The sequence below is a fragment of the Rattus norvegicus genome, chromosome 5 (assembly GCF_021556685.1).
Source record: "Rattus norvegicus strain SHRSP/BbbUtx chromosome 5, alternate assembly SHRSP_T2T, whole genome shotgun sequence".
In the NCBI taxonomy this organism is placed as follows: Eukaryota; Metazoa; Chordata; class Mammalia; order Rodentia; family Muridae; genus Rattus; species Rattus norvegicus.
This window is the reverse complement of record NC_141538.1, coordinates 116,883,351-116,909,931: the sequence shown is the minus strand read 5'-3', so window position 1 is coordinate 116,909,931 and position 26,581 is coordinate 116,883,351. Positions and strand designations below refer to the sequence as shown.

At 39.4% G+C, this 26,581-nt stretch overlaps 1 pseudogene; it reads left to right on the top strand.

The window, feature by feature from the left end:
• Positions 1-26,581, top strand: Cyp2j16-ps1 (cytochrome P450, family 2, subfamily j, polypeptide 16, pseudogene 1; annotated as a pseudogene).

Below are 26,581 nucleotides of genomic sequence, written 5' to 3'. Positions count from 1 at the left end.
ATGAAGTAAGTCTCAGATACCAAGAAAATGGGATTCTTAGAGGTCTGTCAGAGGAGTGGATAATGAAAAAGGAACAATGGCAGGAAATGAAGTGATTGATGGTATTGACTTCTATTTGGTAATTTGGGGAATATAATAGTGACTTCTGTCACACATGTGCTGAGTCTAAATTCCTATACCTGGCAAAATTTATGACATACGCGTGGCTCAGGTATGTGTAGGTTCTGGAAAAACTACAATTAATGTCAAAAGAGTTTATTTAAATTATTGGACTTTATTAGATTTCCTGAAACAAAATATAGGATAAAAAGGAGGTTTTATACTTAGTCTTAAAGAATTTCAACGATTTCTGAGTTAATACAGGAAAATAAAACAATAAAAGTTACAAAAAAAAAAGTTACAGGAAGGTTTTGGCTCCTTTGACAAAAATCAAGTGACCATAGGTCTGTGGGTTCATTTCTGGGTCTTCGATTCTATTCCACTGGTCTATCTGTCTGTCTCTGTACCAATACCATGCCAAAACCATCCAATGGAAAAAAGATAGCATTTTTCAGCAAATGGTGCTGGTTCAACTGGAGGTCAACATGTAGAAGAATGCAGATCGATCCATGCTTATCATCCTGTACAAAGCTTAAGTCCAAGTGGATCAAGGACCTCCACATCACACCAGATACACTCAAACTAATAGAAGAAAAGGGGGAAGCATATCGAACACATTGGCACTGGAGAAAATATCTTGAACAAAACACCAATGGCTTATGCTCTAAGATCAAGAATTGACAAATGGGCTCTCATAAAACTGCAAAGCTTCTGTAAGGCAAAGGACACTGTTGTTAGGAAAAAAACAGCAACCAACAGATTGGGAAAAGATCTTTACCAATCCTACAACTGATAGAGGGGTTATATCCAAAATATACAAAGAACTCAAGAAGTTAGACTGCAGGGAGACAAATAACCCTATTAAAAATGGGGTTCAGAGCTAAACAAAGAATTCACAGCTGAGGAATGCTGAATGGCTGAGAAACACCTAAAGAAATGTTTAACAACTTTAGTCATAAGGGAAATGCAAATCAAAACAACCCTGAGATTTCACCTCACACCAGTGAGAATGGCTAAGATCAAAAAGTCAAGTGACAGCAAATGCTGGCAAGGATGTGGAGAAAGAGGAACACTCCTCCATTGTTGGTGGGATTGCAGACTGGTACAACCATTCTGGAAATCAGTCTGGAGGTTCCTCAGAAAATTGGACATTGAACTGCCTGAGGATCCAGCTATACCTCTCTTGGGTATATACCCAGAAGATGCCACAACATATAACAAAGACACATGCTCCACTATGTTCATAGCAGCCTTATTTATAATAGCCAGAAGCTGGAAAGAACCCAGATTCCCTTCAACAGAGGAATGGATACAGAAAATGTGGTACATCTACACAATGGAATATTATTCAGCTATCAAAAACAATGACTTTATGAAATTCATAGGCAAATGGATAGAACTGGAAAATATCACCCTGAGTGAGGTAACCCAATCACAGAAAAACACACATGGTATGCACTCATTGATAAGTGGCTATTAGCCCAAATGCTTGAATTACCCTAGATGCACAGAACACATGAAACTCAAGACGGATGATCAAAATGTGAATGCTTCACTCCTTCTTTAAAAGGGCAACAAGAATACCCTTGGCAGGGAATAGAGAGGCAAAGATTAAAACAGACACAGAAGGAACACCCATTCAGAGCCTGCCCCACATGTGGCCCACACATATACAGCCACCCAATTAGACAAGATGGATGAAGCAAAGAAGTGCAGGCCGACAGGAACTGGATGTAGATCTCTCCTGAGAGACACAGTCAGAATATAGCAAATACAGAGGCGAATGCCAGCAGCAATCCACTGAACTGAGAATAGGACCCCCGTTGAAGGAATCAGAGAAAGGACTGGAAGAGCTTGAAGGGGCTGGAGACCCCATATGTACAACAATGCCAAGCAACCAGAGCTTCCAGGGACTAAGCTACTACCCAAAGACTATACATGGACTGACCCTGGACTCTGACCTCATAGGTAGCAATGAATATCCTAGTAAGAGCACCAGTGGAAGGGGAAGCCCTGGGTCCTGCTAAGACTGAACGCCCAGTGAACGTGATTGTTGGGGGGAGGGCAGTAATGGGGGGAGGATGGAGAGGGGAACACCCATAGAGAAGGAGAGGGGGAGGGATTAGGGGGATGTTGACCTGGAAATCAGGAAAGGGAATAACAATTGAAATGTAAATTAGAAATACCCAGTTAATAAATATGGAGGAAAGAAAAAAATTCTTTGTGTCAACAAGGGTGCTGAGGGTACCTGGAAGAGAATGAGGGACAAGAGACATGAAGAAGGACGCCAAGACAAGAGTCTGATGAAGGCGACAATTTTATTTTTCCCAAGGCTGAATTTATACCATAACAGAGGTAACAGAGGGAGGGGGGAAGTGTGAAACATTCCAACAGGCCAAGGACACAGTATTTGTGTGGTCAGCTGATGTTAACTGGATGTCAGAAAGGTCACAGGTTTGTCATATCTATTAATCAGAAGGATGCTGGTTTTTCAGAAAGGTTACAGGTCGTAACATTGGGCATCTTGACGTCAGATGTATTTCTCAGCAAAGGTCAGAACTTTATCATATCATTATTCATCCTGACCACCAGATTTGTATTAGTCTTCTGCAGCCAGCTGGGGATTTTCCATGAACCCAGTCATTTTTAATTCTAACCATAATAATAACATCAATAATGGAGGGTTCCAAGGGCATTGCTCCCAACATCTTTGTACCCATGACAGTGAGTGTCCAAATATGATGTGACTTTCTCTATGATTAGGTATTTGAGATGTCTTAGGTTTAGGGTGTTAAGAATATGAATATTCTGCTGCTAGTGTTCAAGTGAACACATCCAAACATTTGGGGATTTTTACTGTGATTTTTTAAAATTTATTTTATTTTTAAGATTATAAGATGTTATATCACATCCTCCATTCCTGTTCTACATATAAATACAAAATAAAGCTGCTCAGTCTGTATAATGTTAATTTCATATATGTTTTCAAGATGATCATTTGATGTTGTACAACCATTTGTTAAGCTCTTTCCTGGAGAAGGCTCTTTCTCTCATTCTTATTATTCCTTAGGTGCATATAATGTTTTGTATAGAGATGAGGTCTCTGAGGCATGTCTACTGCTATTGCCCAGGTTCAGATCATAGATAATTGATTCTTTTTTATCTGGTGAGATCTAATTTGTGCTGTAGAATGCATTGTATTTTAGAATAAGTTTTATGTGGGTGTTTCTGTTGGAAAGAAAACCATCTAGTTATCTCTTAAGGTCATATGATATTCAGTGTAATATAACTGTTCTTTTGATTTTCTTATTATTCTTTAATTCTTCTACAATCCAGTCATTATCCCTCTCCCAGTCCACCCTAGCTAGGACAGTTCCTCATCCCATTCCTCCTCTTCTCCAAGAGGATGTCCCCACGCCATGCCTACCATACCAGACCTCACTACTCCCTACAGCCTCAAGTCTCTCGAGGCTTAGGTGCTCCGGGGCCTCAGAGCAGTTTATGTATGCTGTCTGGTTGGTGGATCAGTGTACCAGAGACCTAAGGGGTCCAGGTGAGTTGAGACTGCTGGTCTTCCTATGGGGTAGACTTAGGAACCTCAGCTTCTTCTAACCTTTCCCTAATTCAACCATAGGGGTCCTTAGCGTCTGTATATTGGCTGGGTACATGTATCTACATCTGACTCACTCAGCTGCTTGTTGAGCCTCTCAAAGGCAGCCATACTAGGCTTCTTGAGTTCTGTGATTGTATCCTGGGTGTTCTATAATTTTTGTCTAATATGTACTTATTAATGATATTCCATGTATGTCCTTTTAAATCTGAGTTACCTCACTCAGGATGATATCTTCTACTTCCACCCATTTGCCTGAAAAACTCAGTATGTCCTCATTATTAATAGCTGAATGGTATTCTATTGTGTAAATGAACCACATTTTCTGTATCCATTCTTCCATTGTAGGACATCTGGGTTCTATCCAGCTTCTAATTGTCACAAATAAGGCCACTATGAACATTGTGAAGTAGGTGTCCTTTTGATATGATAGAACATCTTTTGAGTATATGTCCAGCAGTGCTATAGTTGGGTCTTCCAGTAAAAGTATTTCCAATTTTCTGAGGAACTCCCATATTGATTTCCAAAGTGGTTGTACACGTTTGCACTTCTACCAGCAATGAAGAAGCATTCCCCTTGCTACAAATCCTTGTCAGAATGTGCAGTCCCTCGAGTTTCTGATCTTACCCATTCTGATTGGTGTAAAATAGAATCTCAGGGTCATTTTGATTTGCATTTCCCTGATGACTAAAGATGTTGAACATTTTTTAAGTGCTCTGCAGCCATTTGAGATTCCTTAGTTGAGAATTTTTTGTTTAGCTCCGTTTTCATTGGGGTATTTGTGGGTTTTTTTTTCAGTCTGAGGTCTAGAGTTCTTTACATATTTTGGATATTAGCCAGATATAGGGTTAGTAGATGTAGGGCTAGTGATAATCTTTTCCCAATCTGTAGGTTGCCCTTTTGTCCTATTGACAGTATCTTTTGCCTTACAGAAGCTTTTCAGTTTCATGAGGTCCCATTTGTCAATTGTTCATCTTAGAACCTAAGGCATTGGCGTTCTGTTCAGGAAGTTTTCTTGTGTCAGTGCTTTCAAGGATATTTTCCACTTTCTCTTCTATTAGATTCAGTGTATCTTGGTTTTATGCTGTATTTATCCACTAAGACTTGGGCTTTGAGCAGGTAGATAAATATGAATCTATTTGCATTCTTCTACATGTAGATATCAATTAGTTCATCATCATTTGTTGAAGATGCTTTCCTTTTCCCACTGTATGGTTTCTCAATTCATTGTCAAAAATAAACTGTTCATAGGTATGTGGGGTTTTTTCCTGGATATTCTATTCTATCCCACCGATCTGTCTGCCTCTGTACCAATACCATGTGGTTTTTATCACGATTGCTCTATAGTACATTATGTACTCCCTGATAAGTAGACATTAGCCAAAAAGTACAGAATACCCATAATATAACTCAAAGACCCTAAGAAGTTAAACAAGAAGGAAGGCCCAAGTGAGAATACTTAAATCTCCCTTAGAAGGAGGAATAAAATAATCATGGGAGACAGAGGGAGGGAGAGACCTGAGTAACAGGGACAGGATGAGTTAGGGGTAGACAGGAGAGAGGCCCAGAGGGCTAGCAGAGTGAATGGAAACATGCAGCTCCTAGGGATGAAGTGTAGGGGGAACCTCTAGAAAGTTCCAGAGTCCTAGGATGGGGAAGGTTCCCAGTACTCAATGTGGGTGATCTTAGCTGAAATGCTCAACAGTAGGGATATGATACCAGAAGATACCTTCTCCAGTAGTCACACAGGGCTCCCAGTGAAGGGATGAGGACACCAGCACACCTACAAATTTTTTGATGCAAAATAACTCCTGTCTAAAAGAAATGCAGGGACAAAAATGGGCAGAGACTGAAAAAAGGGCCAACCATGACTGACCCAACTTAGGATCCATCCCATGGGCAGGCACCAATCCTTGGCACATTGCTGATGTCATGTTGTGCTTAATGATGGAGCCTAAAAGGGCTGTCCTGTGAGAGGCACTACCAGCAGCTGACTGAAACAGATCCAGGTACTCACAGCCAAGCATTGGACTGAGGTCTGGGACCCCTATGGAAGAGTAGGGTAAGGATTGAAGGAACTGAAGGAGACAGCAACCCCAAGAGGAAGACCAACAGTGTCTGTAGCAGTAATAGGCTATACCATTTGGCTCCAATGGGTCACACTCATACAATTGCCCAGGTGCTATCAGTATTCACACTACATGCGTGCGTGCACACACACACACACACACACACACACACACACACACACACACACACACACACACACACCAGTTAATTTTTAAATTTCTTGGCTAGCTCAAAGGATTGGCAGTTCTAGTCCTCCCAGTGGCTAGCACACATTTCCATCCTGTAATTCTGGCTTATTTCCCTCTAATTCTACATTTTATTTTTGTTGCCCCGGCTCATTCTGGGCAGCTCCCTAGTTTTTGCTACCCACGACACTTCTGGGCAGTCCTGGAAAGGCTTCTCAACTACATTTCAGATAATTTTTCCTTCTGCTGCTTTAAATCTAATTCATCTCCCTCTGAATTCTGGCAATTCTCCTTCCTTCCTTCCTTCCTTCCTGCCTTCCTTTCTCCCTCCCTCTCTCCCTTCTTTCCTTTTTTTTTCTTCTTTCCAGTTCCAAGCCCACCCAAATCCAAAGGTCCCACCACAGTCTACCACAGCCTTTGGCCATTGGCTCTTTATTGATTAATCAAAAGCTAACTGGGGACAAGGACCTTAAGTGTTTGGACGTACAAATTCTTGATTTGGGGTTGGGGGGCGGGTTAATTCAAAGCATTAGTGCAAGTCTCAAAGAACCTAGACCCCGGGAGTTCCCAGACTGCGCCACCCACCAAAGAGCATACAAGGGCTGGTCTGAAGCCCCAGGCACATCATATGTAGCAGAGGACTGCCTTGACTGGCCTCCATGGGAGAGGATATGCCTAATCCTGTAAATAATTGATACCCCAGGGAGGAGGAATACAGGAGGGTCACCCTTTCAGAGGCCAAAGGAAGAAGGAATAGGGAAAGAACTCAGTGAGGGGGAACCAGGAGGTAATGTAAATAAACAAAATAATTAATTAATAAAAATAAATTGCCTCTACAAATACCCATGAAAAATACAATATTAGTCTAGGTTTCTTCATCTACTTTATGATTATTTGGTTTGCTGGAGTCATTGATATTTAATATTATTGTTCAATAGTTTCCACTAACTTCTGTAATTTTGACAGTTGTTTTTTCTGGTTGGTTGAATTATTGTTTATTCTTTATTTCATTCTATGTTACTGTTGTAGGATGGCTTTTTAAGTATGTGATCATAATGGATTGCTTCATAGCTCTCATTAGTTCAGCCATTTGTTATGAAAATTAGCCTTTCATGTTTCCTCATAGTTGATGTTACTTTTGTTCCTCTTCTGTGTATGATGTTGTTTTAAGTACCTCAATTGCTGAATTAGTGGAGCTAGACTACTTTAGTTTCTGCTTATCGTTAAATATTCTTAGCTTTCTATCAGTTAAAATTGCAAAGTTAATTTGTTTTATTTCATGTGCATGGAAATTGTGTATATATATATATATATATATATATATATATATATATATATATGTACCCCACAGGTGTGTAAATGCTCTACGAGGGCAGAAAGGGTCTTTGATCCCTTGAAAACTGAAGTTACAGGCGGTTGTGAGCATCAATTTTGGTGCTGAGGATCAAACTCATGTCCTTTGTAACAGCAGCCAATCCTAACAGTGGAACCATTTTTCTTAGTCCCTCATCATCAAATGTTAAATGATAATTTTTCTGGCTATGGGCATTCTATGTCCATAAAATTAGTTTCAGGAGTTTATCCCAGAGCTCTTAGATATCATAGTTATGCCCATTTTTATTAATATTTTAGTGGAAGATTTAATCAACATTGTCCTCCATTCTCTATAGTCTTTGTTTAATTTAGTCTATTGGTGATGTTTTCCTTTCTGTGTTTTTATGTTGACAGAGTAAGAATCCACTAGTAAAGAGTCTAATATTAACATTACTTAATATGATTAATAATATTAAACATTAATTGTTTCAATGTTATTAAAATATTAAATGTCAACATACTTTAATGTCATTAATAAAGTTAATAATAAATATTGATCTACTTTAACATTATTAATATTAAAATATTATATTTGTTGTGTTATCAACCATAAAGTTAGCAGATGTAACAAACACATCCCACATATTCTAAGTATTGTTAATTTTATACTGTGCCTTACTATCGGTATACTATTATTGAACCTTTACTCATCATCTACTTTACTTAAATAAAGATTGCCAGCTGATCATAAATAATTCAAATTATGTTGGGATACCACCACACACAGCTACCTTCATAGAAATACTAGTAGTAATTTTCGTGAGGGAAAACAAATCCTGCTCCCCCCCAAAAAAAAATTAGAAAGAAGCTGAAAAGATGCCTCTTTCTTTCACAATAATCAAGAAGCAAATCTCCAAGTTCTTGACTTTTTAGGATTACTTTCGTGAAGCGAAAGACAATAACACGCTAGTTTCATAGACATTATCTGTTCACAATGAATACCACTACATAGACCTGAAAGAGGAATTCCCTCAGTGTAAAAACAGAGGCTATGATAGTTGGATTGTCCAGAGAAACATGGATGATGATAAAAATTTGAAGGTGTCCATCTCTGTAGGACTAACAGATACAAATCTCTATGATTTGCCTTTAAGCGTAGTGAATGGCTTTTGAGGATTTTAAGCTAAGGGGTGAAGCCATGTGATCACATTGGAAACTATTTACAAAATTACATGAGAAGGCATATATTGTGGAATCAAAAAAGAAAAGGGTATTGGATATTATGCCATCATTTCAGATATGAATGACGCTGGAGTACACCAGGAATAGAGGAACTAGGTTCATTCAAAGTGACCTGTTGCTACATACATTTTGCATGGCACATGGCACAGTTGACATACTAGAATATGCAATAATGAGAGGAAAACCAGAAATCAAAATGACACCAAAGATCCCCCAAGGGAAACGGAGGGAACTTTAAAATGTGGAAAAGTTACTCAATGGTTTCTCCAATATTTTCTTATTTTTTATAAGCTCTACAATGTCTTTCCATTCATAATTAAATATCTTCTTTAAAAAAAATCAAACATTTTTCAGAAACTGGGAAAACCTGAACTTGTTTCCCATATGATGGAGAGTCACAGAAAAGACTGGAATCCTGTTGAGCCCAGAGACTTTATTGATGCTTTCCTTACATATATGACAAAGGAAGATGATTCCTGGGTCTTCTTAGAAAAATATGATTGTTTAGCTGATTCCAATGGATCTATCAGCATCCTACCATATATTTAAGGGTATAACACTGCACTGATTCTGTTCTAGACATATCCCCATGTCTGTTGGCCAGATGAACTTCTTCTGAGGATTATGGAGACTCAAACATCAGGATAGTCCAAACTCTCAGAGGGCACTAATATTCTTTGCTATGTTCCTTCCTTCATCTTTAGCACTAAGCTATACCATCTTTCTTCTTTCATCATCTGCTTCCAGCTATATATCTTCTTTCCCTGGCTCTTAACTTCAACCCCCCACTAATACTTATAATCCAGGCTAATATTTCATTTTTCAAATTAATCACACGTGCAAAGTCAATTTTAGCTTATTGGCAACATATAATGGTCTTTGTAGATCACTGATCAACACACTCTGGAAATATAAAATAGGAATAGTATTTTAGAAATGTATAAAGCAATATGTTGGTAATAGTCTTAAAAGGAAATGGTTCATTGCTGTTCAGTGTGAGGTCCTAAAACTGTAAGATAATGAACCCAGCAACCAGAAACAAAGGCAGAGTCTAGGGCCTTGTTACAGGTTGAGCACCTCCTCTAGTGACAGATATTCCAGTGGACCCCACTTCCTAATTCTTCTGAAGTCCCAAATTAGTTCCACCAACTAGCATCCAGGCTTTTCAAGCATGAGTCTGGAGGTGTTGTTTCAGGTTTGTAGCATACCTAACTAATTGTGCTGCTATTCTGTCACTAGGCCTCTGGCCAAACCACATTACTGCATCTGTTATAGAATCTTTGACTCGCTGCATTCCAGGTACCTCCTCTGATCAACTGTATAGTGGTAAATACATGACCACACTCTCTTTTATTTCATCTTCCTGTCATAATTCATTAGAAGCAGCAATTTATCCTAGATGAGGAGTCAAATTATTCACCATATGGAATACCATCAACATCAAGAGCAGTGTTAACAAATGAATGCCTCAGAGAAGGTTGGAAGATAATACTATATTCTAAAGAATGAATGATAAGTCATAATAGCTTTGAACAATGAAAGATTAATTGGAGAATAGGACAGCCATTAAACGTGGAAATCTAACAAATCTTTCTCCCTCTCCCTTTTTCTCTCCCTCTCTTCCTTCCTCCCTCCCTCCCTACCTCCCCCTTTCTCCCTCTTCAGCGAAGGAACTGTCTTGCCTAGTGTGGGTAAAGGCAAGCATGTGAAGAGCAAACACTTCATTCTTTAATATCTTCAGGATAGGCTGCCACCAGAAGATGTGGCTCAAATTTAAGATGGATATTTACACCTCAAATGATCTCACTATAAATTATTTAATTAAGAAAAGTTCCCCTTGAGAGTAGTAATCAGCTACTTGGGTTTTAGATAATTCATGATGTAATCAATTTGACAACCAAGAATAACACTCTCAAGTGGTCTTCTCACTGTATAAAATTGAAGCATAGAAATGTAAATTGGACACTCGAGGTCATGTCATGACTTAGTGATGGACCTGATACATGAAATCAAATGCTCTTTTGAATCCAATTATTTCCCATTTTACTAAAATCTGTTTCAAAAATATAGTTATAAGAAAACCATTGTCTTGATTTTTATCTAATCAAGACTGTTTGATCAACTTCTCATTTGAAAGAAAACAGCAATATCCAATGAGGTAAAAGCGAATATTATTTTAAAAGTTCCTTCCAATGTTGTTATCCAGTGTAAAGATTCTGTTCTTGAGATAATCATCAATCTTCTCGCTATACATGCTATGGTTGTGTAGTTTAGTGTTTTGTGGTACTCCTAACAGTAGGAATGGGATGTCTCTGATTCTTTTACCTAATATTGGAACTTTTGCCTCCTACTGTCTAGCCTCCATCCAGCTTTCACAGGACCACTTGTTTGTAAGAACTTAGTAAATTACTCTTCAACTACACAAAGGAAACAGAGTGAATTTCTAATGGGGCAAGAGTAGTAACATTCAAGACTGATGCAAGTGACTAATTCTTCCAGCAAGGCTACACTTTCTGAAGGTTCTGTATCTTAAATAATTAATGCAGGAACATGGACCACATATTCAAATACCTGATCCTAGGGGAAGCATTTTTATTGCAACTTCTTCAATGTGCACATATCTTGGGTTACAATTTCAAATACATGTCTGACTGAATATTTAGGTTTTAGAAGCCGTCCAATCTATCAGGGGTCAAATTTGACTTTTGTAGTTGAGGCTTCAGAATATCAGTAGATTTATAAGATACATATTACGCTCATCTTCATTTTGCAACGTGCACAGGAATTATGAAATAGGATCAACCAGAGTATTGATAGATGATGAATAGATAATGACATTCATGAACTAGAAAGTAGTTCAGTCATGAGGAAAAGAAGTTTTGGCAACTAGTGCAGCATAGATGAGCTTTCAGGACACAGTACTAAGTAACTAACTGCATAATTGCGCAAACTGTCCTATTTCACTTAAATGATTTATCTACCATATGAAATTTCCTAGACATAAAAAGTTAAATGCACATGGGAAACTAGGTGTATTTAACAGGTTCCTACATCCACAATAATATAAGCATACTTAATATTTGTTGATTTGAACATTGCTATGATGATCTTCAGTTAGTGGAAGACACAATTAATCATAATTATTGAGAATCTAAGGCAATAGCAATACAAGTTTGAAGTGATTTGGCTACAAAGAGTGACCCTAATTCAAAATTAAGGGCTGGTTATTTGCATGTCTTTTAGACTATAATGCACTGAAAGACATCCATCCCTCTCACAAAAGGAAAGGCCAAACTAGACTCTGTAACTGGCCTATTAACCCAAATGTGCTTAAATCTTTACAGAGTTGAAGTGGTAGTGAGGCTCAACACTATCAAAAGCTACTGTCATGAAGGCCACCTTTTATCCATAGGAAAGGAATAGAGGAAGGAAGCAGAAAACAATCTTTTCAGATCTTGTCACAAGATAAAATATCACGGCTACTTGCAATTTACTGGGCATTAAATACTCACATGCTCTCATTGACTCCAAGAGGAATCTGAAATTCTTAGCTAAACAACAGTGAATTCTCCATTATGATGGAAAGTGGGGAATCTATAAGGGAGATGTCTACCAGTTTCAATTATTTATTATCCTTATATCAGTTCAGGTACTTAACAAAACATTCTTAAAATTGGTTCTATTTACTCATAGTAGTCAGAAGAGGAAACTGAGCCTGGAAGAATGAACGTAGCTTCAGCAGCAGCAATGTTCACTAACAGTCTGTAATGTGCCTTCCACTCTGATAGATCTCCTTAAGAAATCACAGTCTACAGATATTCAATACTATGAAAGTTTGTGTCCTCCATGTGAACGTGGGTCGTGATGTTCAGTTATCAGTGGAGAGTTGAGCCTTGTGAACTGCATTAGTGGCTTTGAAAGAAATACCAGACAGGCCATGAGATGGCTCAGCTCTTAAATGGAATGTCTTCAAGTCTCACATCCTGAGTTTAATCCTAGGAAATCAGATGGTACAAGAAGAGAATTGACTCCTGCAAGTGGTCCTATGAACTTCATTTTTTTTTTCACTTTGAAACATATGCAAGTGACAACAAATTGAAAAAATAGAATATATTTGAAATGTTTCCTTTTAAAATTCAGAAACCAAAAAGAGTCCCTTCGCCTTTGGATACTACCATAATACAAATCTTGACCATCTAAAGACAGAACATTAATCTTTATCAGATAACAAATCTAATACCTTGATTGTCAATAGCACAGATTCCCAAACTCCAAATACTGAGTTTTTAATTTTTCTAAAACCTTAGGTGAAGGGAACTTATTTGCAGAAGCCAGATTCGTAACTGTTATGAGCTTAGCCATGTCCATCATAGATACTCAGTTCTGAGTAGGGTGAAAGTTGTGGTTATGCCTTAAATTCAGGGAAAATTGCAGTGTTGACAATTTTTCAAAACAGTTCTTTGAGAAAATGAGGAACATCGTGTTTCTTGGTTAAGAGAACTTAGGGTGAAATAAAAAAAAGACAGCATCTTCAAGACAACGTATCTGTTTTCAGAAGAAAGCTTTGAAACTACAGAGCCCCCTATTTTCTTGCAGAAAAGTACACTCTGAGATTGATGGAGTGACTGGCCATGGGAGGCCGCCAAGCACAGGTGACCGAGACTCCATGCCCTACACCAATGCTGTCATCTATGAGGTGCTGAGGATGGACAACATCAACCCCTTGAATGTTCCCAGGGAAGTGACAGCTGATAGCACTTTGGATGAATTCTGCCTCTCAAAGGTAACTTGGCACTGTCCTATCCCCAGTCCACCCTTGGCATTATCTGAGGAACCCACACATAAAAGTAACATGTATTTTTGATCCAAGAAATGATTTAAAATGGAAGAAAGGTAAATTATATAACAAAATGAAAGCATTCCTCTGATGTTTCTAAATAATATTTATGTGTATCATATGAAATACAGAAAAGGAGATTCCCTGTTTGAATTTGTTCAATAAATGATGGCTTTAATCGATGATGAAATTCCTAATGTCTTCCTGTGCAAATGTGGGTTCATAAGATTTATTTCTTTGCATTGATGAGTCCACAGTGTTTTTCCAGAATTTGCTTACACTTCCATAGTTAAGAATTTTCTAACTCACAAAGAAATCTAGTCCAAAGTGAAATATTAATTATGAGAAATTGCCACGCAAACATGTATTGAGGGTCCTTATTTATTTCAAAATGTCAAGATCCACTTTTCATGAGAAATACTCCCTTCTATATGCACTAGGAAGATGGGAGTATGCAAAATAAGCTTATAATAAGTCTCGTTGCTTCAACATAAAATATGAGTTGGTGTCAGTGACTAAACCTGTTCTGAACATTTGCATCACCCAAGACTTACCATATTAGACATTGAAAGATCTCCCTTATACTTTTCTCCATGGATCCCTCTTATAGTCATTCTGTTCCAAGACTCAAGCTTAGGATCTACTCCCGATTTCTGCAGAGAGCTATGCTGACCACATCATACTCTTTCTGCTGCATATCCAATGCATTCTTTCTCTACAATGTATACCAATCAAATGCATTTCTTTTTTTTTTTTTTTTTTTAAGATGTTTGGATGAAAGGGTATATACTGGGTGAAATGTTTATTTTTTATTTTCTTTTGATGGGAGTTACAAGGGTGGAGGGCAGATATGAAGGGACTGGGAAATGAGTGGGATTCTAGCCCATGATGTGAAGTTCACAAAACATCAATAAAGAAACTTAAAAAGCTTTTTCCTGTATATATATTTTTTGAAAAACTACCTATTGTACATGATGAGCAATCAGTTAAAAACTTCAGTTTTTTTTTTTTTTTTATTAACTTGAGTATTTCTTATATACATTTCGAGTGTTATTCCCTTTCCCGGTTTCCGGGCAAACATCCCCCTCCCCCCTCCCCTTCCTTATGGGTGTTCCCCTCCCAACCCTCCCCCCATTGCCGCCCTCCCCCCATAGACTAGTTCACTGTGGGTTCAGTCTTAGCAGGACCCAGGGCTTCCCCTTCCACTGGTGCTCTTACTAGGATATTCATTGCTACCTATGGGGTCAGAGTCCAGGGTCAGTCCATGTATAGTCTTTAGGTAGTGGCTTAGTCCCTGGAAGCTCTGGTTGCTTGGCATTGTTGTACTTTTGGGGTCTCGAGCCCCTTCAAGCTCTTCCAGTTCTTTCTCTGATTCCTTCAATAGGGGACCTATTCTCAGTTCAGTGGTTTGCTGCTGGCATTCGCCTCTATATTTGCTGTATTCTGGCTGTGTCTCTCAGGAGCGATCTACATCCGGCTCCTGTCGGTCTGCACTTCTTTGCTTCATCCATCTTGTCTAATTGGGTGGCTGTATATGTATGGGCCACATGTGGGGCAGGCTCTGAATGGGTGTTCCTTCAGTCTCTGTTTTAATCTTTGCCTCTCCCTTCCCTGCCAAGGGTATTCTTTTTCCTCATTTAAAGAAGGAGTGAAGCATTCACATTTTGATCATCCGTCTTGAGTTTCGTTTGTTCTAGGGATCTAGGGTAATTCAAGCATTTGGGCTAATAGCCACTTATCAATGAGTGCATACCATGTATGTCTTTCTGTGATTGGGTTAGCTCACTCAGGATGATATTTTCCAGTTCCAACCATTTGCCTACGAATTTCATAAACTCGTTGTTTTTGATAGCTGAGTAATATTCCATTGTGTAGATGTACCACATTTTCTGTATCCATTCCTCTGTTGAAGGGCATCTGGGTTCTTTCCAGCTTCTGGCTATTATAAATAAGGCTGCGATGAACATAGTGGAGCACGTGTCTCTTTTATATGTTGAGGCATCTTTTGGGTATATGCCCAAGAGAGGTATAGCTGGATCATCAGGCAGTTCAATGTCCAATTTTCTGAGGAACCTCCAGACTGATTTCCAGAATGGTTTTACCAGTCTGCAATCCCACCAACAATGGAGGAGTGTTCCTCTTTCTCCACATCCTCGCCAGCATCTGCTGTCACCTGAGTTTTTGATCTTAGCCAATCGCACTGGTGTGAGGTGAAATCTCAGGGTTGTTTTGATTTGCATTTCCCTTATGACTAAAGATGTTGAACATTTCTTTAGGTGTTTCTCAGCCATTCGGCATTCCTCAGCTGTGAATTCTTTGTTTAGCTCTGAACCCCATTTTTTAATAGGGTTATTTGTTTCCCTGCGGTCTAACTTCTTGAGTTCTTTGTATATTTTGGAAATAAGGCCTCTATCTGTTGTAGGATTGGTAAAGATCTTTTCCCAATCTGTTGGTTGCCGTTTTGTCCTAACCACAGTGTCCTTTGCCTTACAGAAGCTTTGCAGTTTTATGAGATCCCATTTGTCGATTCTTGATCTTAGAGCATAAGCCATTGGTGTTTTGTTCAGGAAATTTTTTCCAGTGCCCATGTGTTCCAGATGCTTCCCTAGTTTTTCTTCTATTAGTTTGAGTGTGTCTGGTTTGATGTGGAGGTCCTTGATCCACTTGGACTTAAGCTTTGTACAGGGTGATAAGCATGGATCGATCTGCATTCTTCTACATGTTGCCCTCCAGTTGAACCAGCACCATTTGCTGAAAATACTATCTTTTTTCCATTGGATGGTTTTGGCTCCTTTGTCAAAAATCAAGTGACCATAGGTGTGTGGGTTCATTTCTGGGTCTTCAATTCTATTCCATTGGTCTATCTGTCTGTCTCTGTACCAATACCATGCAGTTTTTATCACTATTGCTCTGTAATACTGCTTGAGTTCAGGGATAGTGATTCCCCCTGAAGTCCTTTTATTGTTGAGGATAGCTTTAGCTATCCTGGGTTTTTTGTTATTCCAGATGAATTTGCAAATTGTTATGTCTAACTCTTTGAAGAATTGGATTGGTATTTTGATGGGGATTGCATTGAATCTGTAGATTGCTTTTGGTAAAATGGCCATTTTTACCATATTAATCCTGCCAATCCATGAGCATGGGAGATCTTTCCATCTTCTGAGGTCTTCTTCAATTTCTTTCCTCAGTGTCTTGAAGTTCTTATTGTACAGATCTTTTACTTGCTTGGTTAAAGTCACACCGAGGTACTTTATATTATTTGGGTCTATTATGAAGGGTGTCGTTTCCCTAATTTCTTTCTCGGCTTGTTTCTCTTTTGTATAGAGGAAGGCAACTGATTTATTTGAGTTAATTTTATACCCAGCCACTTTGCTGAAGTTGTTTATCAGCTTTAGTAGTTCTCTGGTGGAACTTTTGGGATCACTTAAATATACTATCATGTCATCTGCAAATAGTGATATTTTGACCTCTTCTTTTCCGATCTGTATCCCTTTGATCTCCTTTTGTTGTCTGATTGCTCTGGCTAGAACTTCAAGAACTATATTGAATAAGTAGGGAGAGAGTGGGCAGCCTTGTCTAGTCCCTGATTTTAGTGGGATTGCTTCAAGTTTCTCTCCATTTAGTTTAATGTTAGCAACTGGTTTGCTGTATATGGCTTTTACTATGTTTAGGTATGGGCCTTGAATTCCTATTCTTTCCAGGACTTTTATCATGAAGGGGTGTTGAATTTTGTCAAATGCTTTCTCAGCATCTAATGAAATGATCATGTGGTTCTGTTCTTTCAGTTTGTTTATATAATGGATCACGTTGATGGTTTTCCGTATATTAAACCATCCCTGCATGCCTGGGATGAAGCCTACTTGATCATGGTGGATGATTGTTTTGATGTGCTCTTGAATTCGGTTTGCCAGAATTTTATTGAGTATATTGCGTCGATATTCATAAGGGAAATTGGTCTGAAGTTCTCTTTCTTTGTTGTGTCTTTGTGTGGTTTAGGTATAAGAGTAATTGTGGCTTCGTAGAAGGAATTCGGTAGGGCTCCATCTGTTTCAATTTTGTGGAATAGTTTGGATAATATTGGTATGAGGTCTTCTATGAAGGTTTGATAGAATTCTGCACTAAACCCGTCTGGACCTGGGCTCTTTTTGGTTGGGAGACCTTTAATGACTGCTTCTATTTCCTTAGGAGTTATGGGGTTGTTTAACTGGTTTATCTGTTCCTGATTTAACTTCGATACCTGGTATCTGTCTAGGAAATTGTCCATTTCCTGAAGATTTTCAAATTTTGTTGAATATAGGTTTTTATAGTAAGATCTGATGATTTTTTGAATTTCCTCCGAATCTGTAGTTATGTCTCCCTTTTCATTTCTGATTTTGTTAATTTGGACACACTCTCTGTGTCCTCTCGTTAGTCTGGCTAAGGGTTTATCTATCTTGTTGATTTTCTCAAAGAACCAACTTTTGGTTCTGTTGATTCTTTCTATGGTCCTTTTTGTTTCTACTTGGTTGATTTCAGCTCTGAGTTTGATTATTTCCTGCCTTCTACTCCTCCTGGGTGTATTTGCTTCTTTTTGTTCTAGAGCTTTTAGGTGTGCTGTCAAGCTGCTGACATATGCTCTTTCCTGTTTCTTTCTGCAGGCACTCAGCGCTATGAGTTTTCCTCTTAGCACAGCTTTCATTGTGTCCCATAAGTTTGAGTATGTTGTATCTTCATTTTCATTAAATTCTAAAAAGTTTTTAATTTCTTTCTTTATTTCTTCCTTGACCAGGTTATCATTGAGTAGAGCATTGTTCAATTTCCACGTATATGTGGGCATTCTTCCCTTATTGTTATTGAAGACCAGTTTTAGGCCGTGGTGGTCCGATAGCACGCATGGGATTATTTCTATCTTTCTGTACCTGTTGAGGCCCGTTTTTTGACCAATTATATGGTCAATTTTGGAGAAAGTACCATGAGGAGCTGAGAAGAAGGTATATCCTTTTGCTTTAGGATAGAATGTTCTATAAATATCCGTTAAGTCCATTTGGCTCATGACTTCTCTTAGTCTGTCTACATCACTGTTTAATTTCTGTTTCCATGATCTGTCCATTGATGAGAGTGGGGTGTTGAAATCTCCCACTATTATTGTGTGAGGTGCAATGTGTGTTTTGAGCTTTAGTAAGGTTTCTTTTACATATGTAGGTGCCCTTGTATTTGGGGCATAGATATTTAGGATTGAGAGTTCATCTTGGTTGATTTTTCCTTTGATGAATATGAAGTGTCCTTCCTTATCTTTTTTGATGACTTTTAGTTGGAAATTGATTTTATTTGATATTAGAATGGCTACTCCAGCTTGCTTCTTCTGACCATTTGCTTGGAAAGTTGTTTTCCAGCCTTTCACTCTGAGGTAGTGTCTGTCTTTGTCTCTGAGGTGTGTTTCCTGTAGGCAGCAGAATGCAGGGTCCTCGTTGCGTATCCAGTTTGTTAATCTATGTCTTTTTATTGGGGAGTTGAGGCCATTGATATTGAGAGATATTAAGGAATAGTGATTATTGCTTCCCGTTATATTCATATTTGATGTGAGGTTATGTTTGTGTGCTTTCATTCTCTTTGTTTTGCTGCCAAGACGATTAGTTTCTTGCTTCTTCTAGGGTATAGCTTGCCTCCTTATGTTGGGCTTTACCATTTATTATCCTTTGTAGTGCTGGATTTGTAGAAAGATATTGTGTAAATTTGGTTTTGTCATGGAATATCTTGGTTTCTCCATCAATGTTAATTGAGAGTTTTGCTGGATACAGTAATCTGGGCTGGCATTTGTGTTCTCTTAGGGTCTGTATAACATCAGTCCAGGATCTTCTGGCCTTCATAGTTTCTGGCGAGAAGTCTGGTGTGATTCTGATAGGTCTCCCTTTATATGTTACTTGACCTTTTTCCCTTACTGCTTTTAATATTCTTTCTTTATTTTGTGCGTTTGGTGTTTTGACAATTATGTGACGGGAGGTGTTTCTTTTCTGGTCCAATCTATTTGGAGTTCTGTAGGCTTCCTGTATGTCTATGGGTATCTCTTTTTTTAGGTTAGGGAAGTTTTCTTCTATGATTTTGTTGAAGATATTTACTGGTCCTTTGAGCTGGGAGTCTTCACTCTCTTCTATACCTATTATCCTTAGGTTTGATCTTCTCATTGAGTCCTGGATTTCCTGTATGTTTTGGAGCAGTAGCTTTTTCCGCTTTACATTATCTTTGACAGTTGAGTCAATGATTTCTATGGAATCTTCTGCTCCTGAGATTCTCTCTTCCATCTCTTGTATTCTGTTGGTGAAGCTTGTATCTACAGCTCCTTGTCTCTTCTTTTGGTTTTCTATATCCAGGGTTGTTTCCATGTGTTCTTTCTTGATTGCTTCTATTTCCATTTTTAATTCCTTCAACTGTTTGATTGTGTTTTCCTGGAATTCTTTCAGGGATTTTTGCGATTCCTCTCTGTAGGCTTTTACTTGTTTATTAATGTTTTCCTGTGCTTCCCTAAGTGTGTTCAGGTCTTTCCTGAAGTCCTCCAGCATCATGATCAAATATGATTTTGAAACTAGATCTTGCTTTTCTGGTGTGTTTGGATATTCCATGTTTGTTTTGGTGGGAGAATTGGGCTCCGATGATGGCATGTAGTCTTGGTTTCTGTTGCTTGTGTTCCTGCGCTTGCCTCTCGCCATCAGATTATCTCTAGTGTTACTTTGTTCTGCTATTTCTGACAGTGGCTAGACTGTCCTATAAGCCTGTGTGTCAGGAGTGCTGTAGACCTGTTTTCCTCTCTTTCAGTCAGTTATGGGGACAGAGTGTTCTGCTTTCGGGCGTGTAGTTTTTCCTCTCTACAGGTCTTCAGCTGTTCCTGTGGGCCTGTGTCTTGAGTTCACCAGGCAGCTTTCTTGCAGCAGAAAATTTGGTCTTACCTGTGGTCCCGAGGCTCAGGTTTGCTCGTGGGGTGCTGTCCAGGGGCTCTCTGCAGCGGCAGCAACCAGGAAGACCTGTGCCGCCCCTTCCGGGAGCTTCAGTGCACCAGGGTTCCAGATGGTCTTTGGCTTTTTCCTCTGGCGTCCGAGATGTGTGTGCAGGGAGCAGTCTCTTCTGGTTTCCCAGGCCTGTCTGCCTCTCTGAAGGTTTAGCTCTCCCTCCCACGGGATTTGGGTGCAGAGAACTGTTTATCCGGTCTGTTTCCTTCAGGGTCCGGCGGTGTCTCCGGCAGGGGTCCTGCCGCTCCTGGGCCCTCCCCCACGGGAGCCCAGAGGCCTTATACAGTTTCCTCTTGGGCCAGGGATGTGGGCAGGGGTGAGCAGTGTTGGTGGTCTCTTCCGCTCTGCATCCTCAGGAGTGCCCACCTGACCAGGCGGTTGGGTCTCTCTCTCACCGGGTCTGGGAGCAGAGAGCTGCTGCGGGCCGGGATCCGCGGGTGTGGGACTTCCGGTAAACACAGAACGTGCCCGGTTCTAGAGAAATTCTGCTTCCGTGTGTCCCAAGCTCACCAGGCAGCTTTCTTGCAGCAGAAAATTTGGTCTTACCTGTGGTCCCGAGGCTCAAGTTCGCTCGTGGGGTGCTGCCCAGGGGCTCTCTGCAGCGGCAGCCTCAAATGCATTTCTTAACAGTGATAAACTAAATGCCTGAGGATTCAGCTTAGCATGGCAGCAAGGAGTGCACACAGCAGATCAGTCTTCATGATGGTAGCCAAGAAGCAGCAGGAAAGCCTGTAGAAGTCTATCACCACACCCCATTTATTCCACCCAGTACTTCAGCATGGAGGATGGCGCCACATGTCAGGGAAAGTCTATTGCCATTAGATGATAAGCTCTGGAAATGACCGCACAGCTACTCTCACTGGTGTTCTGTTGTAATATCCTAGATGATTATCAATTACTCAGAATATATTGTTCTCAAGAAATCTTTCAAGTTGGAATCAGAAAAGTCCACCCTGGAAACACAGAACTTTGCCTTTAATCCCAAAGGAACAGACAACCTCAACTTATGCCTTTTACCATGGATTGTCAATTTCAACTCTAATGTCAGCTCTAAACACTGAACATCTAACTAGATAGTGAAGCAAAGAGCCATGGCTTTGACCTTACATGGATCTACTTTCAGAAGTGGCCGCATCTCTGATCACTGAGTAACTCTAAATAATACAATGCAGTGTAAGCCATGGTAAAGCATAAGGTTCAGTAATCACAGAAAGAGGAGTCGTACATGTAGAGCTTCCCACTCTACATTGCAGATGTAATTTTTATTGCTTAAACACATGAAGATATTCTATCTGTAAAACATCATAAACACAAAAAAAAAATCATAAACAAAGTGAGCACACAAGTGCCAGGTTATAAATCAAGAGAACACACAGAAGAAAGCATCCTTGTTCTTTCTAAAGAAATGTGGGATGGAGTGAGGAGCTGGCCCTGGGAGGGAACAAGAGAGGTTCTAAAAGAAGAGATCCTAGTTCTCAGAAGAAAAAGAGTACTAGACTTCTGTCAGACAACATTGTAGAGGGATAGAATTCAGGTCAAGGAGACAATGTTTAAAGAGGTATGGAATGATTGAGAACCTGGACTATTTGAGAAAATAAAAACCAGCCTATGCATCTTAGGCAGTGGGGAGAAACTGGCCTTGGTGAATCAAATAAGGACTCTTCATACTAAGACTGATATATAAACATACTACAGAGTGGATAATAAAAATAATGGGAGGTGGGAGTGTGGAGTGATAGGTTGTGTTCATGGCATATTCATTGTGATGAAGGTGTGGGTCTAAGAGAAAATAAAGGACAATCTGCACGAAGGTGACATTGGGAACCAGTAATTAACATGGTAGAATCAAGTGAGATTGAGAGAACGGTTCAGGTATAGAATGCGGTGAATGAGTCACTGTGACATAAAGGAACACTCTGGGCAGTCCAGACACCATGCCAAGGAACCTAGTGGACTAAGCTTTCTTACTCTGCCTGATTGAAGTATTCCTAACACAGCTAAGTGACTGGGTTCAAAAGTTTCCTATTGAGGGGTAAGAAGAGAGAAGCAGGGATAGTAGACACACAACTTTCTTTCAGAGCCCTCACTATAAGAAGTAGCTGGATTGATGGCTTTTCACCTCTTGTGTCTTTTTCTTCCCATAGATGCTCACATGTCTTCTCACAATTACATGCTGACCTGTTCCCAGAGACCAGCATATTGCGATAAAAAGAAACCCTAATGGCCCTGGAATATTTTAAGAACACACAGTCCATCATTGTTCTGAACTAGAGACTGGATTTGATGGAGAGCTTAGGGTGTAAAGAGGATTGGAATATTTGGAACCACCATCCCTTACAGCATGTATTGCAGAATTCAAGCCTTGTCTCTTTGCTTTCTTTTATAGGGAACTATGGTTCTGATCAATTTGACTGCTCTATACAGGGAATCCAAAGAGTGGACCACTCAAGATACATTCAATCCAGAGCACTTTTTGGAGAATGGAATGTTTAAGAAGAGAGAATCCTTTTCTGCCATTCTCAATGGGTGGATAGTTATGAGAAGGAAACAGGTCAGAATCCTACTCCATCTCCTTTTACATACCTGGAGAACTCTGCTTTAATTAAACCATCTCCTTACAGCTTCAACCAGTTCAGATCCAAAGTGTCATTTGCAGATCAGAGTTCTCTAGATTGAACACTGGTTCATACTGCTCCTGTCTCTCAAACCCTCCCATGCATATGATGGAAACTGCGGCTTACCTTGCTTTGTTTACCACAACACTAGACACAGAGACCCAATCCCTCTACCTCCTGAATAAAACCTGAATACATGCCACCTTTTCAAAGTTTTTGAATATCTATGCTATTTATAAGTGATTCACCCCCATAGGTAAATATCTTAGTTTTGATAGGGATGAGCAGGCATGCTGCATGGGAGAGTTGTTCCCTACTCACTACAAAGGGAATATCAAACAATAGTTGTAACTATCACTCGCATAGCAGCTTTGGGTTCTGTCCTATAGAAGAACTCTCCTAACAAGTAAGTCATTTGTCTTTTATGATTTTAAGCATTGGTTTTAAAATCTAGTTAGACAATTTGTGTTCTGCAAATCGATAGTCAGTTAAGAAGATGCAGAGTTGTCCCTTGGAGCATGTGTCCAACTGCAGCCTGTCAAGCTGGAAACAGTAAGCACAGAGAGATGAGGACACAGACTCTGACAAATGTGCTATGGCTGTAGCTCAATGTCCACGAGATGACCTCACAATGGAGCTTGTGTTTCTTAACACTTCTTCCAAAAGTGACTGAATGCTGCACACTGAGGAACACTGTCCTGCCTTTGGGTGCCTGGATGAAACTGTTTCTGTTCCCTTTGCCTTTCCCTGTGCTTCTGAGGCATCTTTGTGACTGTTCACAATCCACATTAGAAGGAAAGCTGGCAGAAGATAGGCCATCTGTCCAGTCTTCTTGTTTACAAAACAATTTTAAAAGTTTTGAATTACAGTTCAAAAGCTCAGCTGTCTATTTCATTTAATTATTTAAGAATACTTAAACTTTCTAATTATGTACAGAATCAGACCTGTAATCTAGAACTATGACTCTTTTTACATCCGACCTAAGTGATTTATATGTTGATTCCTAAGACCTTAGTGAAAGGAACATTAGTACGTTTCCATGGCTTTTATGGTTAGAGTTTATCCTCTAATACCATGTGTAGACTGCATAGTTCAATCTCCTGAGTTTGTAAAATATTTCCCCCATGGAGGATTCATGTATTTTCCTTTTAATGGCTCTCCTATGCATACCAGCTGTAAAATAACGCCAACAGGGACTCACAGGTGTTTTTCTGGGTTTTGGTGAAAGGGAATGTGTTCAAGTAGCCTTTAGCCGAGCCTGTGTTTATTGTATTCTCCTCACTGAAAACATATCTGAGATGAACAACTTCTTTGGAGGAAGTTTGGCTCACAATTTCAGAAATCTCAGTCTGTGGCCAGATGAACAATAGGCATATGGCTGAACTGACACAGAGTGATGTTTTAGAAGTCTTTGGCTAAAGCACATAACCAAAAAGCAAGGAAAGGATTCTACCAATTTGCAGCTATACCATTAAGGACATTGCCCAAATGACCTACCTTAAACACATAGCCACTTAATTTTCTAATATTTACAAATAGTGCCACAGTCAAGATAGTAACTGAGTTGCTTACTTTTCTAGTGATTTAAAGAGATGCTCTGACCAAGGCAATTTTTATAAAAGAAAGAATTTAATTGGGACTTGCTTCCAGATTCACATGATTAGTCTATAATCATTATGGCAAGAAGTAGACAGGCATGGCACTAGAGCATTACCTGAGAGCTTTATGTCCTGACACGAAGGCAGAGAGAGGTGGGAGACAGAGAGAGATATAAAAGAGAGGCACTCTGCTGTGGCTTTTGACACATCAAAGCCTACTTCCAATGACACAACTCCTCCAGTGTGCCAATACCTCCAATTCTTCCAGGAACAGTTTGTCTCCCTGGTTACCCATTATTCAAATATACGAGCCTATATGGGTCATTCTCACACAAACCACCATTGTAAAATCAAGATTAGCCAATACCCAGGCCAAGCTTTTAAGTACATGCTCCAGACTAAAACACAAGTTTACATCTGCCCAGCCATTCTCAGGAAGAAAGAGGCCATTTCAAATAATTGCCAAATGAGAAAGGCTTAGCTGCATGACAAGGAGAGGGTCAACCACAGTCACAGTGGTGTTGATAATAAGTCATATCCCTAAACCTGGGTCCTCACCTTGCTAACATTGGATATCATGGTATGTGGATTCTTACAGGAGAATGTTGGGAATTTCCTGAGCTGCTAGTCATGTTATTTATGACAGGTAACAGGAGCAGCATGAGAAGATCAGAGATAAACGGAACATGAGAGTGAAAACATATGTATAATATAAGATACTGGCATCAGAGTAATGTGTTTACAATTTACCTCTTCAGGTCTGCTTTCATGTTATTTTCTCAACAACCTGTATTAGGCAGGTAACAAAGTGGAAAAAGGAATCTATAAGAAAATTCTAACATGTTTAATGTCACTGAAAACCAATAAAGCTTCTTCTACATTAGTCTGCAGAGAAAAAAATGCCATCATTCCTGCTACCGTGTCCTTGTTGGGAACCCCATGGGGACAGTGGAAAAGATGTTCAAATATTAACAGTAGATTTATCATAATGCTGGTCCAAGTTTCTTTGTTATAATCCATATAAATTGCCTTGTTTTTTAACTTATTTTTTTTCAGTCAAAAATGTTCTAGTTTGGAAAAAAGAAAGAACTAGATGGCAGAGTAGCCATCTCACTTCTTTAACTGGCTTGTGTTGGAAGCATAGAATGTAATGTGATCTCCAGAACTCTCATTAAAAAATTGGAGCATCATGGCATGAGCATTTAACTCTAGCACCTGAAAGGAGGGTGTCTTGAGCCTCAGTAGCAAGACTAATTTGGCAAGTTCCAGAGAGTTAAGACCATATCTAAAAATGGTGAGAGGTATGGCATTTGAGGATCAACACCTTTATCTGTCTTCTGGAATCCACATTCATGTGAATACATGTGCACAAACACATCCATACAGACAGGGGCTTAAATAGGGGTTAGAGTCTAGGTGTTTTGCTGCAATCCTCTTGGAATAGTTGATGAGGATATTCACTGAGGAAGAGAAGAGTGGAGTGCTAGAGTTGCCCTTGATGATCACAGGTTACCCATAAGAACCCAGATACTGGATAGATTCTTTGGTGAAGCGACAGGTATAAAAATAGATATAAACTCAAATATGTGTGTAAAGATAAGAAAATTTCTATTTGAATCAGCCTTTAATGACTGGAAAGATCTTAGACCTAGTCAAGTGGGGATAAAGCCCCTCACTTGAGGATTTACAGTAGGAAGGTGAGGAAACTGGTTGCAATCATCAGTTAAGAGTCTGACTCACTTTCTGATTTTGTCCTGCAAGAAAGAGAACTTGCCTTGGAAAACAACTGGACAGGTCTGAGCTGCTCATTTTCTTCATTTTTCTTATGAAAAATTTACTTTCAAGCCTCCAATCAGTGAAAAGCTGAGTCTGAAGTTCAGAACGGGCCTCACCCTTTCCCATGTAAGCTGCCGCATCTGATCTATACACAGACAGAGATGCTGGAGAAGAAAAGAGAAAACAGGAAAATATAGGGCATACCCTGAAACTTCTGGGCCTGTTCACAAAAGAGAAAAAGATGTCACAGACTGA